General features: G+C 53.3%; 1 protein-coding gene across 4 annotated transcripts in view; it reads left to right on the forward strand.

Annotated features, from left to right (window-relative positions):
- CACNB2 (calcium voltage-gated channel auxiliary subunit beta 2) overlaps positions 1–17,992 on the forward strand; it is a 336,701-nt gene that overhangs the window by 133,614 nt on the left and 185,095 nt on the right. The window lies entirely within an intron of this gene.

Here is a 17,992-nt window from a genome sequence, read left to right on the forward strand (position 1 = left end):
GTGCCATGCTCAGCAGATGACTTTAGGGTTTTTCAGTGACCTCACTGAGTCCCAAGTCTTGCCCGTAACACTGTCTGTGCTGGGACTGTCAGGGAATAAAGGCCATTGATGCCAGGCGTGAGGCTATGGATCCCTTCCCCGACAAAGAGCTGTGAGAGTGTGTGAAGTCTGAGGTTAGTTAGAAGTGTAGGTGTGTTGCTGGAGCAGGCTGGGGTTGTAGTGAGGGGAAAAACTCCTGCCATACATGGTGTGTCTCCCTGGGGTAGAGATCTCCTATGCTGGCAGCTGTGATTGGCTTCGAAATGCCTGTTACTGGTGACCGTGTAGGAGAATGCCGAGGGGCTCACTCTTACCCATTCATAGGTGAGAGGAAATGGCCTCACATTGCACCAGGGGAGCTTTAGGTTGGGTCTTGTAAGAAACTTCTTCCCTGAGAGGATTTCCAACCACTGGCACAGGCTGCTCAGGGAGGTGGTTGAATCCTCATCCCTGGAGGTGTTTCCAAGAGGCAGAGCTGTGGTGCTGAGGGCCATGGGTTAGCCCCAGCCTGGGTAGAGTTGGACTGGGTGAGCTGAAAGGGCTTTACTGAGCAAAGGGACTCTGTGATTCTATCGTCTTGCAGTGTGGAAATCACCAGGAATAACATGAGTGAAACCTCTCTCCCCTCCATGCTTTCACTACCAGTTTGGCTGCAGGAGCAGCTTGCTGTGTGCTGTTGTGAGAATGGTACTTTGGGGCAATGCTTCCAGGTTGCTGACTGATGGAGGCTGCGTCCATGCTGCCACAGCCCTGTGCTGCAGACATTGAGGACCTTTCCTTGTTTCACTGCAGCCCTGGCTGCACAGGGGAGATGTGTATCAACTGTAAACCCCTCTGCCAATGCCAGTGCAGGAGTGGCAGCTGACAGAACTGTGACTGTGTGCCCTGCAAAGGACCAGATGCAGCATTCAAACCGCTTCAGCCTTCAGGATTACTTCTACCTTACATAACATTTCCCCCAGTTCTCCTCCCAGCATTCCTAATACCTCTCACTCACCCAGTAACCCCTCCCAGTGCCCATAGCACCCTCTGCTATTCCCTCCCAGCCTCCCTATCACCCAAGTGCTCCAAATAAGACTGCAGAAGTCATTAGTGAGGCTTTCTGACTTGAATTTTGCACTGAGTGTAGTCGGTGCCCGGAGCAGCCCCCAATATTCCCTCCCAGTCCCTCTGCCAACCCCTTCCTAGTGCTCCAAATAAGACTGCAGGAGTCATTTGTGTTAGTAATTTGAGGTGGTGAGTGGGCATCTGAGGCAGAAGGCAAAAGGAACAAATTCCTAGTTCTGTAAAAAGCTGCAGAGAGTTTCACTGACTCCTGCCTCTGCCTTTCTCTTTGATTTGCTGGTGGGGAGGGGGTGGCTGTTTAATCACTTCATCCATCTTTGGCAATACAGAATCATCATGGAACAGCTTGGATTGGAAGGGCCTCTAGAGATCATCTACTCCATGGGAGCAGTACTTCTCACCTAGACCAGGGACCTACAGGAATGCTGGGAAAGGACTTTTGACCAGGGTTGGTCGTGACAGCATGAGAGGCAATGGATTGAAGAGGGCAGATTGAGACTGGAGATTAGGAAGAAACTCTTTGCAGTGGGGGTGGTGAGACTCTGGCACAGGTTGCCCAGGGAGGCTGTGGCTGCCTCCTCCCTGGAGATGTTCAAGGCCAGGCTGGATGAGGCTGTGAGCAACCTGGGCTGGTGGGAGATGATCCTGCCCATGGCAGGGGGGTTGGAACTGGATGAGCTTTGAGATGCCTTCCAACCTGAACCAGTCTATGATTCTCCTCAGGATCAGCCTGGCTGTGTCCCTGGGCAGCCTGCTCTGGCTGGAGCTGTCCCTGCTGCCTGCAGGGGGTTGGACAAGATGCCCTTAGAGGCTCCCTGGTTGGAACCCAGTGCAGTCTGGGACTCTGTGAATGTCTGATGGCTGCTTCTTATCTCTCCAGAGGTTGTGGGCACACAGGGGCAGGCAAGCTGAGCATGATTGCCACTTTCTGAGATGGAAAGGTTTGGGGGTTTTCAAGTCTCTGGAGTTCATAAGGAGGCAGCAGTTACCAGCTGACCAAGTCACCATAGATTTGAGCTGCCCTTAGCTGACTTTGATGAAGAGAAATGCTTAGAGACATTCAGTTTATCTGGGGATAGAGGAGAGCACAGGGGCAAACACAGCCCTGACTTGGGAGCTAACATGGGAGATGAAATAGAAGGTGAAGCTGCAGGAGCATCTGTGGATGGAATGAAATGATGTCTGTTGTTGCTCAGCACTGTTTGTACTGGCCTTTGACATTAAAATCTGGGTGCAGGAAGGCCAGCAGTGTGTTCCAGTGGCTTGGTTATTTCTGTTGTAGAATCACAGAATTGTCAGGGCTGGAAGGGACCTCAAGGCTCAGCCAGTTCCAACCCCCTGCCATGGGCAGGGACACCTCACACCACAGCAGGTTGCTTACAGCCACATCCAGCCTGGCTGCAAACACCTCCAGGCAGGAGGCTTCCACCACCTCCCTGGGCAGCCTGTGCCAGGCTCTCACCACCCTCATGGGCAACAACTTCTTCCTCACAGCCAATCTCAATCTCCCCACTTCTACCTTTGCTCCATCCCCCCCAGTCCTATCACTCCCTGACACCCTCAAAAGTCCCTCCCCAGCTTTCTTGGAGCCCCCTGCAGATCCTGCAAGACCACAATTAGGTCTCCTGGGAGCCTTCTCCTCTCCAGCCTGCACAACCCCAACTCTCTCAGTCTGTCTCCAGAGCAGAGCAGCTCCAGCCCTCTGCTCCTCCTCCTGGCCCTTCTCTGGACACCTTCCAGCACCTCCAGATCCTGCCTGGCACAGAGGCTCCAGAACTGGCCCCAGAGCTGCAGCTGTGGTCTCAGCAGGGTGGAGCAGAGGGGCAGAATCCCCTCCCTGGCCCTGCTGGCCACACTTCTCTTGCTGCAGCCCAGGCTCTGCTTGGCTCTCTGGGCTGCAAGTGCTCCCTGCTGGCTCCTGTTGAGCTTCTCCTGTCCCAGCACCCCCAAGGCCTTTTCTTCAGGGCTGCTCTTAAGTCCCAGCTCTCTCAGCCTGTCCTCACAGGAGAGCTGCTGTTGGCATTTCCCCTTTCCTTGCCTAACCTGGAGAAGCTTGGAGTAGCAATCTGCAATGTAATTGCACTGTATTTGAATTGCAAAGATTAAAGCTGACCAAGGCTGCAGTTCATTGTGAACTGCCAAATGCATCCTGCATTTCCAGAGGCAGAAATGGGCCCAGAGTGTGTAAAGTGCAAATGCAGTGATCCATCACAAATGTAAACATGGAACTACATGAGCATCTCTGAGTTCTGCACTCACATACCCAGCTCATTATGGGGGAATTGCTCCCAGGAATGTGGCAGGCAAGGGAAAGAGGAAGGGAGAGAAGAGAAGAGCAGCAACAAAAATGATCAGGGGGTTGGAGCAGCTCTGCTGCAAGGACAGGCTGAGGGAGCTGGGGGTGTTCAGCCTGGAGAAGAGAAGGCTGCAGGGAGACCTTCCAGTTCCTACAAGAAGGCTGCAGAGAGACTGTTTGCAGAGGCCTGCAGGGACAGGACCAGGGGCAATGGCTTCAGACTAGCACAGAGCAGATTGAGATTGGATGTGAGGAGCAAGTTCTGCACCAGGAGGGTGGTGGGATACTGGCACAGGTTGCCCAGGGAGGTGGCTGAGGCTCCATGACTGGAGGCTGGACAGGGCTCTGGGCAACCTGATCTAGTGGAGGATGTCCCTGCTGAGTGCAGAGGGTTGGACTGGATGAGCTTTGGAGGTTCCTTTTGGCCCAGAGCCTTCTGTGTTCTGTGCTGGGTTGAACACCCCTGTGCTGCAGTTGGACTCACTGAGTTTCTGTTGGGATTCATCTTCCTCCCTTTAAAATTTCCTCTGCTCATCACAGATGCCAAAGCTCAGTCCTGGGCTGCATGCAAAGCAGCAAGTGCAGGGATGAGACCCTGCTGCTCTGCTCTCCTGAGACCCCACCTGGAGTCCTGTGTCCAACTCTGGAGCCTTCAACATTAGAAAGACACAAGTCTGGTAGGGCAGGGCCAGAGGAAGGCCATGAAGATGGTCTGGAGATCATCCAGGCTGGAGAACCTTCCCTGTGGGGACAAGTTGAGAGAGTTGGGATTATTCAGCCTGGAGCAGAGAAGACTCTGGGGACACCTTCTGGCAGCCTTCCAGTGTTTGAAGGAGGCTACAGGAGTGCTGGAGAGGAGCTTTAGAGAAAGGCTTGGAGTGACAGGAGGGGCAATGGCTTCACACTGGGGGAAGCTGGATTGAGATTAGACTTGAGGAGGAGATTCTTCCCCATGAGGGTGCTGAGGCACTGGAACAGGTTGCCCAGAGAAGCTGAGGAGACTGCAAGCCTGGAAGTGTGCAGGGCCAGCTGGATGGGGCTGGTCTAGCAGGAGGTGTCCCTGCCCATGGCAGGGGTGTTGGACATGGATGGTGTTGAAGGTAAGGAAGTGTCTGGCTGCTGCCATGGATTCAGTGCCATCAGGCACAGCATACTGAATTTCTGCCCTATTTCCAGGCCTTTTCAACCTGTCCTTGGTCACTCTTCAGGGCAAATCCCACTCCATGAGGCTTGCTCAAGGTTACAGAACCTTGTGTGTCAGATATTCCTAAGCAGCTCTGGGACAATTGATTAAGTAAATTGAATTTCTGCAGTTCAAAAGGGAAGAGGAGGCTGAGGGAGACCTCACTGCTCTCTGCAGCTCCCTGAAAGCAAATTGGAATGAGGAGGGGACAGCCTCTGCTCCTTGGTGGCAAACCACAGGACTTAGAGGAAAAGGATGTAAGCTTCTCCAGGGCCAAGAAAGCCAAAGGCATCCTGGCCTGGGGCAGAAGCAGGGTGGGCAGCAGGGCCAGGGAGGGGATCATCCCCCTGTGCTCAGCACTGGGGAGGCCACCCCTGGAGGGCTGTGTTCAGCTCTGGGCCCTCCCTGCAGGAAGGACACTGAGGGGCTGGAGCCTGTGCAGAGCAGGGCAGGCAGGCTGGAGAAGGGCCTGGAGCCCCTGGGCTAGAGGAGGGGCTGAGGGAGCTGGGGGTGTTGAGGCTGGAGCAGAGGAGGCTGAGGGAGACCTCCTTGCTCTCTGCAGCTCCCTGCAGGGAGGTTGCAGTGAGGAGGGGACAGCCTCTGCTCCTTGGTGGCAAGGGCCAGGAGCAGAGGCAATGGTTGCAAGCTGCCCCAGGGGAGGTTCAGGCTGGCTGCTAGGAAATCTTTCTTGCCTGGAAGGGTTCTGAGGCCTTGGAATGTTGTGCCCAGGGCAGTGCTGGAGTCCCCATCCCTGGAGGTGTTGAAGCAGTGTGTGGAGCTGGTGCTTAGGGCCATGGTTTGGTGCTGAGCCTGCAGTGCTGGGTGGGGGTTGGCCTGGCTGAGCCTGGAGGTCTCTCCCAGCCAAAGACCTTCTGTGATTTTAGAAAATAATAGGAGGCTCTTTGCCAAGAACAGCTCAGGGGTTGAACATTCAGCATTCCAGTGCAGTGCCAGGTTGTTCCAGTGGGGGTTATTTTCTTGCAGTGCTCATCCATGTCCAGTATTTGCAGTGTGCCCTGGGAGCTTTTTCTTCCCACTGGGATCCTGCTGTGTGGCACAGAGTGAATTGCACTTTTCCATGTGGTTTCCTTTGAGTCTTCCAGGCACTGTGAGGTTTTACTGTCAGGTTTCCCTCTACATCTAGCCTGTTCTGGCTACAGAAATTCATGCACACCTCTCCTGGTCTGAGCTAGACTTGAGCCAATCCTGCTCACTGCTGTCCCCTCCCAGCTCAGCCCCAGCTCAGCAGCTGCACTCTGCAGCTCAGGCCACGTCCAGTGGCTGCTGCCAGCACTGACAATGCTCCATGGCTCTGGGCAGTGCCAAGGGCTGGGGTGCAGACCAAGGGCACTGCTGCATCCTGTGGGGGAAAAGGCTGCACCTGTGGGGAGGAGCAGGCAGTGCAGGTGACCCTCAGCTGAGCCTTGAGGGACTCCATCCCATGGATGTGTTCAGTATGAAGCTGAGAGGTCTCCAGGGTCAAGCTCTCCCTCTCCCTCTCCCTCTCCCTCTCCCTCTCCCTCTCCCTCTCCCTCTCCCTCTCCCTCTCCCTCTCCCTCTCCCTCTCCCTCTCCCTCTCCCTCTCCCTCTCCCTCTCCCTCTCCCTCTCCCTCTCCCTCTCCCTCTCCCTCTCCCTCTCCCTCTCCCTCTCCCTCTCCCTCTCCCTCTCCCTCTCCCTCTCCCTCTCCCTCTGTGCCTGATGTCCAAGGGGTGTGGGGTCAGTTCTGCCTTTGATCCTGACCCATGAGTTCCTGAATTCCAGCATGCAGCTCCTGAATCTGGTTACCATCTGCCACTGAGTCCAGCCTGGGACGTCTGCCACAGCAGCAGTGGTGACAGTGACTGATTGCCACCAGGGCTTGGGTTCCACATCGGTTCATCTCTCTTGGTATCCTTTTCAGTTCATTGTTATTATTTTCATTGCAGCAGTTTCAGTTTCTTTCCCACCCCATCAGCCTCTCCCCCTCAGTGCCTTTCTCTCCCCTTTGGGAAGGCAGAGTGGTCCACAGAGAGCCTCTGGCACTGGGTTAGTGCTCAGCCCAGCCCTGAGCCCTGCCAGGCTGATCCCTTAGGTGAGTGCCCAGTGCTCACCCAGCTGAACTCAATCCCATGCTGCTGTCATGCCCACTCTGTAGGAGAGGGTTGGCCAGAAAGGGTTCCATGGGGCTTGTTTGGACTATGATGTGAAGGGCTTCCTGTTTGGGGGGGCATCTCAGGCTTCTGGGTTTGGGCTGTTGCTCTCTTCCACCTTGCTGTCTGCAGGCTGGAGGAGCAGGGTGTGGGGGTTGCTTGGTTCACTTGGAGCCATGGTTTAGTGGTCAGGAGGTGTTGGGTGCCAGGTTGGACTTGATGATCTCTGAGGTCTTTTCCAACCTTGTTGATTCGCTGATTCTGTGATTGCTGGCTTGCTCTTGCTGCTGCTTCTGGTCCTGCACAGTCCTCTGTATGCAGTGTTTGCACAGTAGAATATACATAGAATACACAGAATAAACCAGGTTGGAAGAGACCTTCAAGATCATAGAGTCCAACCCATCAACCAATCCAACACCACCCAAACAACTAACCCATGGCACCAAGCACCCCAGCAAGTCTCCTCCTGAACACCTCCAGTGATGGTGACTCCACCACCTCCCCAGGCAGCCCATCCCAATGGCCAATCACTCTCTCTGTATAGAACTTCTTCCTAACATCCAGCCTAAACCTCCCCTGGCGCAGCCTGAGACTGTGTCCTCTTGTTCTGGTGCTGGCTGCCTGGGAGAAGAGACCAACATCCGTCTGTCCATAACCTCCCTTCAGGAAGTTGTAGAGAGCAATAAGGTCACCCCTGAGCCTCCTCTTCTCCAGGCTAAGCAACCCCAGCTCCCTCAGCCTCTCCTCACAGGGCTGTGCTCCAAACCCCTCACCAACTTTGTTGCCCTTCTCTGGACACCTTCCAGCAACTCAACCTCCTTCCTAACCTGAGGGGCCCAGAACTGGACACAGGACTCAAGGTGTGGCCTAACCAGTGCAGTGTACAGGGGCAGAATGACCTCCCTGCTCCTGCTGGCCACACTGTTCCTGATGCAGGCCAGGATGCCATTGGCTCTCTTAGCTGCCTGGGCACACTGCAGGCTCATGTTCAGCCTACTCTCAACCAGTACCCCCAGGTCCCTCTCTGCCTGGCTGCTCTCAGCCACTCTGACCCCAGCCTGTAGCACTCCCTGGGGTTGTTGTGGCCAATGTGCAGAACCTGGCACTTGGATGTGTTCAATCTCCTGCCCTTGGCCTCTGCCCATCTGCCCAGCCTGTCCAGGTCCCTCTGCAGAGCCTCTCTGCCCTCCAGCAGATCAACTCCTGCCCCCAGCTTGGTGTCATCAGCAAATTTACTGCTGATGGACTCAATGCCCTCGTCCAGATCATCAACAAAGATGTTAAAGAGCATGGGGCCCAGCACTGCTCCCTGGGGCACACCACTGGTGCCTGGCTGCCAGCTGGCTGTGGCACCATTCACCACCACTCTCTGGGCTCAGCCTCCAGCCAGTTCCTAACCCATCGCAGTGTGCTCCCATCCAAGCCAGGGGCTGACAGCTGACAGTGTACCACTGCATCAAACTCTCCTTATCAACCCACAGGGCTCTTGGGGGTTCAGCTCTCTTTCTGAGATAACTGAGACAGGTTGGACTTGATGATCCTTGGGGTCTCTTCCAACCTTAGTTATACTGTGAGACTGTGAGACTGTGTAATTCTGTGTGAGCAGACTGGTGGAACTCAGCCAAGGGCTGAGCCTTAAACCATAACCCTGAGAGTGTCCTTTGTTGTTTCCCCCCACTTGCTGTGGTAAGGAAAGAGAGGTTTGTTGGAGCACAGAATCACAGAATGGCTGAGGTTGGAGGATACCCTAGAGACCACCTACTGCAGCCTGCTTGCCATGGGCAGGGACACCTCTTAACTAGACTTGGCTACACAAGGCCTCATCCAGCCTGGCCTGGAACACCTCCAGGGAGGAGGCAGCCACAGCCTCTCTGGACAGGCTATTCCAGAGTCTCCTACTGAAGAGCTTCTTCCTCAGCTCCAGTCTAACCCTGCTCTGCCTCAGCTTCAGACCATTCCCCCTTGGCCTTTCTCCAGACACCCTCAGGAAAAGTCTCTCTGCAGCCTTCCTGAAGGATCCCTTCAGGAATTAGAAGGCAGCTCCAAGGTCCCCCTGAGCCTTCTCTCCAGGCTGAACACCCCCAGCTCCTTCAGCCTGTGCTCATAGCAGAGCTGCTCCAGCCCTTAGATCACCTTTGTGGCCTCCTCTGGACTCACTCCACAGCTCTGCTCGAGTACTGTGTCCAGTTCTGGGCCCCTCAGTTCAGGAAGGAGGTTGACTTGCTGGAAGGTGTCCAGAGAAGGGCAACAAAGTTGGTGAGGGGCTTGGAGCACAGCCCTGTGAGGAGAGGCTGAGGGAGCTGGGGCTGCTTAGCCTGGAGAAGAGGAGGCTCAGGGGAGACCTCATTGCTCTCCACAACTCCCTGAAGGGAGGTTGTAGCCAGGTGGGGGTTGATCTCTTCTCCCAGGCACCCAGCACCAGAACAAGAGGACACAGTCTCTAGCTGTGCCAGGGGAGGTTTAGGCTGGAGGTTAGGAAGAAGTTCTACACAGAGAGAGTGATTGCCCATTGGAATGGGCTGCCCAGGGAGGTGGTGGAGTCCCCATCCCTGGAGGTGTTCAGGAGGAGATTTGACAGGGTGCTTGGTGCCATGGGTTAGCTGATTAGGTGGTGTTGGATTGGTTGATGGGTTGGACACAATGATCTTGAAGGTCTCTTCCAACCTGGTCTATTCTATTCTATTCTATTCTATTCTATTCTATTCTATTCTATTCTATTCTATTCTATTCTATTCTATTCTATTCTATTCTGCTAGGGACACCAGAGCTGGGTGCTTCAGACTGACTTAGTCTCTTTCTGAACAGTGACAAAGCAGGGATGTGTATGCTCTTGGTGTGCAAAAGTGCATGGAGTAGTGCCCTTGGTTCCACTTAGGGATGTTCTTGGGAGTCATTAACAGCTGATAAGGAATGAAATTAAGGAGGCAAAATAGAACTACAGAATGCTATTAATTTGCCCTTCCAGTAATGTGTGTGTGGGTGGTTTGAGCAGGTTTTTGTAGAGCAAGAAGAAATCCTATCACCCTTTGCCAGCTAAAGCAGCTTTGCCATTAAGGAAGTGATAAACTGTTCTTCCATGAGAAGGAAACAGGACATCTAATTCCAAACAAGACACTGAGGGGCTGGAGGGTGTCCAGAGAAGGGCACTGAGGCCACTGAGGGCTTTGGAGACCAGAGCTGGTGAGGAGCAGCTGAGGGAGCTGGGGTTGTGTAGTGTGCAGAAGAGAAGGCTGAGGGAGAGCTCATTGCTCTCCACAGCTCCCTGAGAGGAGGCTGGGGTGAGGCTGGGGTTGGTCTCTTCTGCCAAGCAAGCAGAGCTAGGATGAGAGGAAATGTGCTGAAGCTGTGCCAGGGGAGGGGTAGGTTGGAGAGGAGGAAAGATTTCTTTGCTGGAAGAGTGGTGAGGGGTTGGGCCAGGCTGCCCAGGGAGGTGGTGGAGTCCCCAGGCCAGGAGGTGTTGAAGAAGCTGCAGAGGTGGTGCTGCAGGCCAGAGTTTGGTGGTATCACAGTCTCACAGTATCACCAAGGTTGGAAGAGACCTCGAGGATCATTGAGTCCAACCTGGCACCACAGACCTCATGACTAAACCATGGCTCCAAGTCCCACATCCAATCCCCTCTTCAACACCTCCAGGGATGGGGACTCCACCACCTCCCTGGGCAGCACATTCCAATGGCTAACAACTCTCTCAGTGAAGAACTTTCTCCTCACCTACAGCCTAACCTTCCCCTGGCACAGCTTGAGACTGTGTCCTCTTGTTCTGGTGCTGGCTGCCTGGGAGAAGAGACCAACCCCCACCTGGCCACAACCACCTTTCAGGTAGTTGCAGAGAGCAATGAGGTCTCCCCTGAGCCTCCTTTTCTCCAGGCTAAGCAACCCCAGCTCCCTCAGCCTCTCCTCACAGGGCTGTGCTCAAGGCCTCTCCCCAGCTTTGTTGCCCTTCTCTGGACACCTTCAAGTCTCTCAATGTCCTTCTTAAACTGAGGGGCCCAGAGCTGGACACAGGACTCAAGGTGTGGCCTAAGCAGTGCAGAGTACAGGGCACAATGACTTCCCTGCTGCTGCTGGCCACACTCTTCCTGATGCAGGCCAGGATGCCCTTGGCCTTCTTGGCCCCCTGGGCACACTGCTGGCTCATGTTCAGGCAGCTGTCAATCAGCACCCCCAGGTCCCTCTCTGTTTGGCTGCTCTCAGCCACTCTGCCCCCAGCCTGTAGCTCTGCCTGGGGTTGCTGTGGCCAAAGTGCAGCCCCTGGCACTTGGACTTGTTGAATGCCATCCTGTTGGCCTCTGCCCAGCTGTCCCGTGGGTCGAGGTCCCTCATGGCAGCTGGGTTGTGGTTGGACTCATGGATCTCAAAGGTCTTTCCAGCCTTGATGATTCTGTGATTCTATGATCCTTTAAACCATTCAACAATGTCACTGTGGCATTCATCTCTGCCATTCTGTCACTGAATGCAGTTTGCCAGAGTGTTGACAGACTCTTGGGATATTTCAGTTGCATGTTTCTAAAGAGCACCTTGACCTGTGTCAGGAGATCCTTCCCCTTGCAAGCAGAAGTTAACCCAGCTGTGTGCCAGCTCTTTCAGCCCTGGCAGGGGGCTCTTGCAAGGTCACTCACAGAAGCTCACAAACTTAATGTTAAGTTCTCCTACAAGGTTTGACAGAAAGAGTAAGAAGGCAGGTGTTGGATTAGCATTCCCCTGTGTTCCCAGTGCTGCAACTAGGAAAGCAGCAGGAGAGGGGACAGGGCAGACCCAGGCTGTGACCTTGAGTTGCTGCTACAGTGAGACAAAGACAAAGCAAAATCATGGAGTCATAGAATCACTGAATTACAGAGTGTTGGAGGTTGGAAGGGACCTCCAGAGATCATCCAGTCCAAGCCCCCTGCCAGAGCAGGAACCCCCAGGGCAGGTCACACAGGAGCACATGCAGGTGGGGTTGGAAAGTCTCCAGAGCAGGAGACTCCACAACCTCTCTGGGCAGCCTGCTCCAGGCCTCCAGCACCCTCACACCAAAGAAGTTTCTCCTCATCTTGAGGTGGAACATTGGAAACCTACCTGGATGTGTTCCTGTGGCTTGCCCTGGGTGATCCTCCTTTGGCAGGGGGATTGGACTGGATGATCTCTGGAGGTCCCTTCCCATTCCTAATACTCTCTGATTCTATTGATGGGTAGGTGAGGCACTGGTGCTCCTCTGCAGCTGAACTCCTAGTGGGAAGCTAGCATGCTGAGTGACCAGATCCAAGCCAGCCAATGGGTCTCAACCTAAGGTGTGTGGTGGAAGCCTCATCCCTGGAAGTTTTTAAGGGCAGGCTGGATGAGCCTCTGGGAAACCTGATCTAGTGGGAAGTGTCCCTGCCTGTGGCAGGGGGGTTGGAACTAGATGACCATTGAGGTCCCTTCCAACCCTGACAGTTCTGTGATTCTGAGCCCTCACTGCAGGAAAGATCTTGAGGTGCTGCAGCAGGTCCAGAGGAGAGCAACCAGCCTGGGGAAGGGACTGGAGGCAAAGGCTGAGGAGGAGAGGCTGAGGGAGCTGGGGGTGTGCAGCCTGGAGGAGAGGAGGCTCAGGGGGGACCTTACCACACTCTACAACTACCTGAAGGGAAGCTGCAGTCAGCTGGGGGTCAGGCTCTGCTCCCAGGCACCTGGTGACAAGAGGAGAGGGCATGGCCTGGAGCTGTGCCAGGGGAGGGTTAGGTTGGATGCTGGGAAGCACTTCCTCAGGGACAGGGAATCAGACACTGGGATGGGCTGCCCAGGGAGGTGGTGGAGTCGCTGTCCCTGGAGGTGTTTAAGGAGAGCTTGGTTGTGGCCCTCAGTGCCATGGTGTGGTTGGTGTGGTGGTGTTGGGTCACAGGCTGGGCTGGATGAGCTCAGAGGTCTGTTCCAGCCTCAGTCATTCTGTGAGTCTGTGATTCTGTGGCTTCTGTTCACTTCCAGCCAAGCCTTTTAACTGCTGCCTGTTATCTTTGTTTGTTTGCTTGTTTTCCATGGATTTATTGTTGCTAAGGGAAATACTTTGATTCCTGTGGGAAATGTGGTCTTTTCCCACACTGATGGGAACTGCTGAGCTCTTGTAGCAGGCAGTGCTGGAGGAGCTCCCCATGCTGCACGTTACAGCGTGAGTAATGGACTGGCTGGCTCTGGGAACTGGTGTTCTCCTGGTGACCATGGAAACTCCCTGCTGTAAACAGTGCAGTTTTAAGGAAAAGGAATGAAAAAGCTTTTTAGCAGTAGCTGAGGCATTCCACATTCATGGAGTCATGGAATGGCTTAGGTTGGAAGGGACTTGGGAGATGTCCTCCTGTGTGATCTGGTGTAGGTGCTCCTGCTCTGGCAGGGGGGTTGGGCTGGATGGGCTTTTGAGGTCCCTCCCAACCCCTAACAGTCTGTGTTTCTGTGGTTCTCTGATCTACACCTCTCAGCTAGACTCAGCTGCTCAAGGCCTCATCCAACACCTCATCCTTGAACACCTCCAGGGAGGAGGCAGCCACAGCCTCCCTGGGCAGCCTGTGCCAGCCTCACCACCCTCATGAGGTGGATGAGGGGAAATGGCCTCAAGATGCAGCAGGGGCATTTAGGTTGGATATTAGGACAAGTTTCTTCAGCAAAGGGTCATGGGCACTGCACTGGGCTGTCCAGGGAAGTGGTGGAGTCACCATCCCTGGAGGTGTTAAAATGGTGTTTGGAGGAGCTCAGGGACATGGCCTAAGAGTCCTGTACAGGGAGTTGTTAGGTTAAGGCTGGGGGCTCTATGATCTGAAGGTCTTTCCCAAGCAGACAGTTCTGTGTTCTTCCTTCCTGGATAGCCACTCCATGGTCAAGAGTGAGGGATCTGAAACTGCAGTCTGACCATTTGAGGAGTTCTTAGTTATTTCCATGGTCCCCTCCCCTTGGTGTGCATCCATCGTTGCAGCTTGCCTTCTCCTGGGCACCCAGAACCTCTCAGGCTCAGAAGCACTTCAGCTATGCTGAAGGTTGGACTTGATGATCCCAAAGGTCTGAAAGGAGATTGTAGAGAGGCTGGGGCAGGTCTGTTCTCACAGGTAATTAGTGACAGAATGAGAGGGAATGGTCTCAAGCTGTGACTGGGGAGGTTTAGACTGGACATTAGGAAACATTTTTTTCCCAGCAAGAGTGGTCAGAGGTTGGCACAGGCTGCCTGAAGGGAGCTTCAACAAGGCCAAGGGCCAGGTCCTGCCCTTGGGGCACAACAGCCCCAAGCAAGGCTGCAGGCTTGGGGCAGTGTGGCTGAAAGCTGCTGGCAGAAAGGGACCTGGGGGTGCTGATGGCCAAGCAGCTGAAGAGGAGCCAGCAGTGTGCCCAGGGGGCCAAGAAAGCCAAAGGCCTCCTGGCTGGGATCAGCAATGCTGTGTCCAGCAGCAGCAGGGAGGGGATTGTCCCCTGGGACTCAGCTCTGGGCAGGCCACAGCTGGAGTATTGTGTCCAGGGTTGGGCAGCTCAATGCCAGAGAGATGTGGAGGTGCTGGAGCCAGGGCAGAGGAGGGCAAGGAAGCTGGGAAGGGCCTGGAGAAGAAATCTGGTGAGGAGTGACTGAAGGAGCTGGGGATGGTTAGTGTGAAAGAGAGGAGGCTGAGGGGAGACCTCCTGGCTGTCTACAGCTCCCTGAAAGGAGGTTGTGGAGAGCTTGGTGCTGGTCTCTTCTCCCAGGTAATCAGTGACAGAACAAGAGGGAATGGCCTCAAGCTGCAGCAGGGCAGGGTTAGACTGGGCAGGAGGAAACATTTGTTCCCAGCCAGAGTGGTCAGGGATTGGCAGAGGCTGCCCAGGGAGGTGGTGGAGTCCCCAAGCCTGGCTGTGTTTCCAGGTGGTTTGGATGTGGGCTATGGGGTGAGCCTTGCAGAGCAGGGTCAGTGGTTGGACTTGGTGCTCCCGAGGGTCTTTCCCAGCCTGAATGTTTCTGTGATTCTGTTCTGTTATTTCCCACCTGGTTAATTCTGTGGTCCATGAAGTGGGGACTCTCTTGAAGGAGGGGAAGAGGGGTAGAAATGCCTTCAGTGTGCCCCATCTCTGGCAATTTTTAGCTGTAAACCCAGCATATTCCAAAAGAGGCCTATTTTGAGCCAGGATTGCTTCCTAGCAACACACCATTTACTGTCCTGGGGGCTTAAAATGTATTAAATAATTTTAGCTTTCCTACTTTAACCTGGGTGGATTACACTAATGCCTCAAGGCTCTTCTCCTGTGCTGTGTGCCTTCTGGGACAGGGAGAGCAAACCCCTGGCAAGGCCATATTGTGCTTTATCCCAGGCTGGTTTGTTGGTTTGGGGTTTTATGTAGCATGAGGCTAGGAAGAGAATTTCTGCTCCTTTCCTGCTAAGCATCAGGCTAAGTAAATACTGAGGAGCTGGGGAGGCAGCTGGCCAAAAGCTGTCCTGATTTATACTCTCCCAAGTTCTAATAAGTAGGTCAGTTAGTAAAAGCTGTCAATAAAATGGGGGGGGGGACACCAACAGGAGTGGGGATGGCCACCTTTACAGCTGGTAATGCTGAGTTATTTCCATGGAACAGGAAGGAATGGATTGTTGCTGGTTAGAGGCCTGGGAAGATCATTATCTGAATGTTTTGAATCTCATCCTCTTTGAGTTCCTCCCCAGTGTTCAAGAGTTGAGTCCTCAGTGGCTTTCACTTTGTGCTGCACTTTTGACTTGGGGTCGCAGCATTGTTCTGTAGGACCTGCCCCCAGAGCGGTTTTGCTTTGTAGCTGTACCCAACCTGCAGAGCAAGCTGGAGGCAGATCATGAACCTGTCTGGCTTGAGCAGCTTATTGCCCAGCTAAAGCCTGTCCTCTTTAAAGAGGATAGCTTGGATGAACTATTTCGGTGGTCCAGACCTTACAGTGCAAGATGGCAAAGGTCGGAACAGTCAACTTCTTCCATACCATCCCACCTCCTGACAGTGCAAGAAGGCAAAGGTCATAAGGGCATGAGAGTCATCCTCTTCCACACCCTCCCACCTCCTCAGTGTTGGTTAAACCTGAGCAAAGCCATCCTCTCACAGCACAGAGATGACTTTCCCCTGCTGCACTCACCTAGACAACAGCAAAAGGTGCTCGGGCACAGCTTTGCAGTGGCCAGGAATGGTCATAGACTCATGAAGTGGGTTGGGTTGGAAGGCACCTTAGAGGTCATCTAGTTCCAGACACCCTGCCATGGGCAGGGAAGCTTCCCCCTAGAGGCTTCCCAGCCCAGGTTGCCCAAGGCCTCCTCCAACCTGGCCTTGAACACCTCCAGGGAGGGGGAATCCACAGCCTCCTTTGGCAACCTGTTCCAGAGTCTCACCACCCTCCTACTGAAGGACTTCCTCAGCTCCAGTTTAACCCTGCTCTGCCTCAGATTCAAACCATTCCCTCTTGTCCTGTTGCTAGACACCCCTGTGAGAAGTCCCTCATGGATTCATGGAATGGTTTGGGTTGGAAGGGACATTACAGTTCATCCAGTTCCAACCCCCTGCCATGGGCAGGGACACCTCCCACCAGCCCAGGTTGCTGAAGGTCTCATCCAGCCTGGCCTTGAACACCCCCAGGGAGGAGGCAGCCACCACTTCCCTGGGCAACCTGTGCCAGAGTCTCCCCACCCTCACTGCCAAGAATTTCTTCCCAGTTGCCAGTCTGACTTTGCCCTCCTCAAGCTCAAACCATCAAAAAAACCCTTTCAGTAACTTCTGGCCAGTGGCTACTTGCTGACAGCTTCTGAAATATCTTAAAGCACAACTGTAACAGAGATTAACCAAAGGATTTTAAACTGCTTTTGTTACTTTAAAGCTCAAAAAGGTTTTGTTTCAGGGTTGGTTTGGGGTTGCATTTGTGGGTTTGGGTTTGTTGGTCTTGGTTTTGGTTTGGTGGTTTGGTTTTGTGGGTTTGGTTTGGGTTTGGGTTTGTGGGTTTGGTTTGGGATTGGGTTTGTGGGTTTGGTTTGGGATTGGGTTTGGTTTTGGTTTGGTTTTGTTGGTTTGGGTTTGGTTTGGGTTTGTGGGTTTGGTTTGGGATTGGTTTTGTGGGTTTGGTTTGGGATTGGGTTTGGTTTTGGTTTGGTTTTGTTGGTTTCGGTTTGGTTTGGTTTTGTTGGTTTGGTTTGGGATTGGTTTTGGTTTTGGTTTGGTTTTGCTGGTTTGGTTTGGGTTTGGTGGTTTGGTTTGGGTTTAGTTTAGTGGGTTTGGTTTTGATTTGGGTTTGTTGGCTAAGCTTGGGTTTTGTTTTGGTTTTGTTGGTTTGGGTTTAGTTTTGTGGGTTTGGTTTTAGTTTGGGTTTGGGTTGGTTTTTTGTGGGTTTGGTTTTGTGGGTTTGGTTTTGGCTTGGTTTTGTGGGTTTGGTTTTGGTTTGGGCTTGGTTTTGTGGGTTTGGCTTTGTTGGTTTGTTTTTGGGTTGGATTTGGCTTTGTTGGTTTGGTTTTGTGAGTTTGGGTTTTTGTGGGTTTGGTTCAGTGGGTTTGGTTTGGGTTTGTTTGTGTGGGTTTGGGTTTGTTGTTCTGGGTTCGTTGGTTTGGTTCAGTGGCTTTGGTTTGGGTTTGTATGGGTCTGGGTTTGTTGGTCTGGGTTTGTTGGTTTGGTTCAGTAGGTTTGGTTTGGGTTTGTTTTTGTGGGTCTGGGTTTGTTGGTCTGGGTTTGTTGGTTTGGTTCAGTGGGTTTGGTTCAGTGGGTTTGGTTTGAGTTTATTGTTGTTGGTCTGGGTTTGTTGGTCTGGGTTTGTTGGTTTGGTTCAGTGGGTTTGGTTCAGTGGGTTTGGTTTGAGTTTATTGTTGTGGGTCTGGGTGTGTTGGTTTGGTTCAGTGGGTTTGGTTCAGTGGGTTTGGTTCAGTGGGTTTGGTTTGAGTTTATTGTTGTGGGTCTGGGTTTGTTGGTCTGGGTTTGTTGGTTTGGTTCAGTGGGTTTGGTTTGGGTTTGTGTGGGTTTGGGTTTGTTGTTCTGGGTTTGTTGGTTTGGTTCAGTGGGTTTGGTTTGAGTTTATTGTTGTGGGTCTGGGTTTGTTGTTCTGGGTTTGTTGGTTTGGTTCAGTGGGTTTGGTTTGGGTTTATTGTTGTTGGTCTGGGTTTGTTGGTTTGGTTCAGTGGGTTTGGTTCAGTGGGTTTGGTTTGGGTTTGTGTGGGTCTGGGTTTGTTGTTCTGGGTTTGTTGGTTTGGTTCAGTGGGTTTGGTTTGGGTTTGTTTGTGTGGGTTTGGGTTTGTTGTTCTGGGTTTGTTGGTTTGGTTCAGTGGGTTTGGTTTGGTTTTTTGTTTCTTTGTAGTTGTTTGGGGTTTTGCCTTTATTTGTTTTTCCAT

Source organism: Dryobates pubescens, chromosome 21 (genome assembly GCF_014839835.1).
Source record: "Dryobates pubescens isolate bDryPub1 chromosome 21, bDryPub1.pri, whole genome shotgun sequence".
In the NCBI taxonomy this organism is placed as follows: Eukaryota; Metazoa; Chordata; class Aves; order Piciformes; family Picidae; genus Dryobates; species Dryobates pubescens.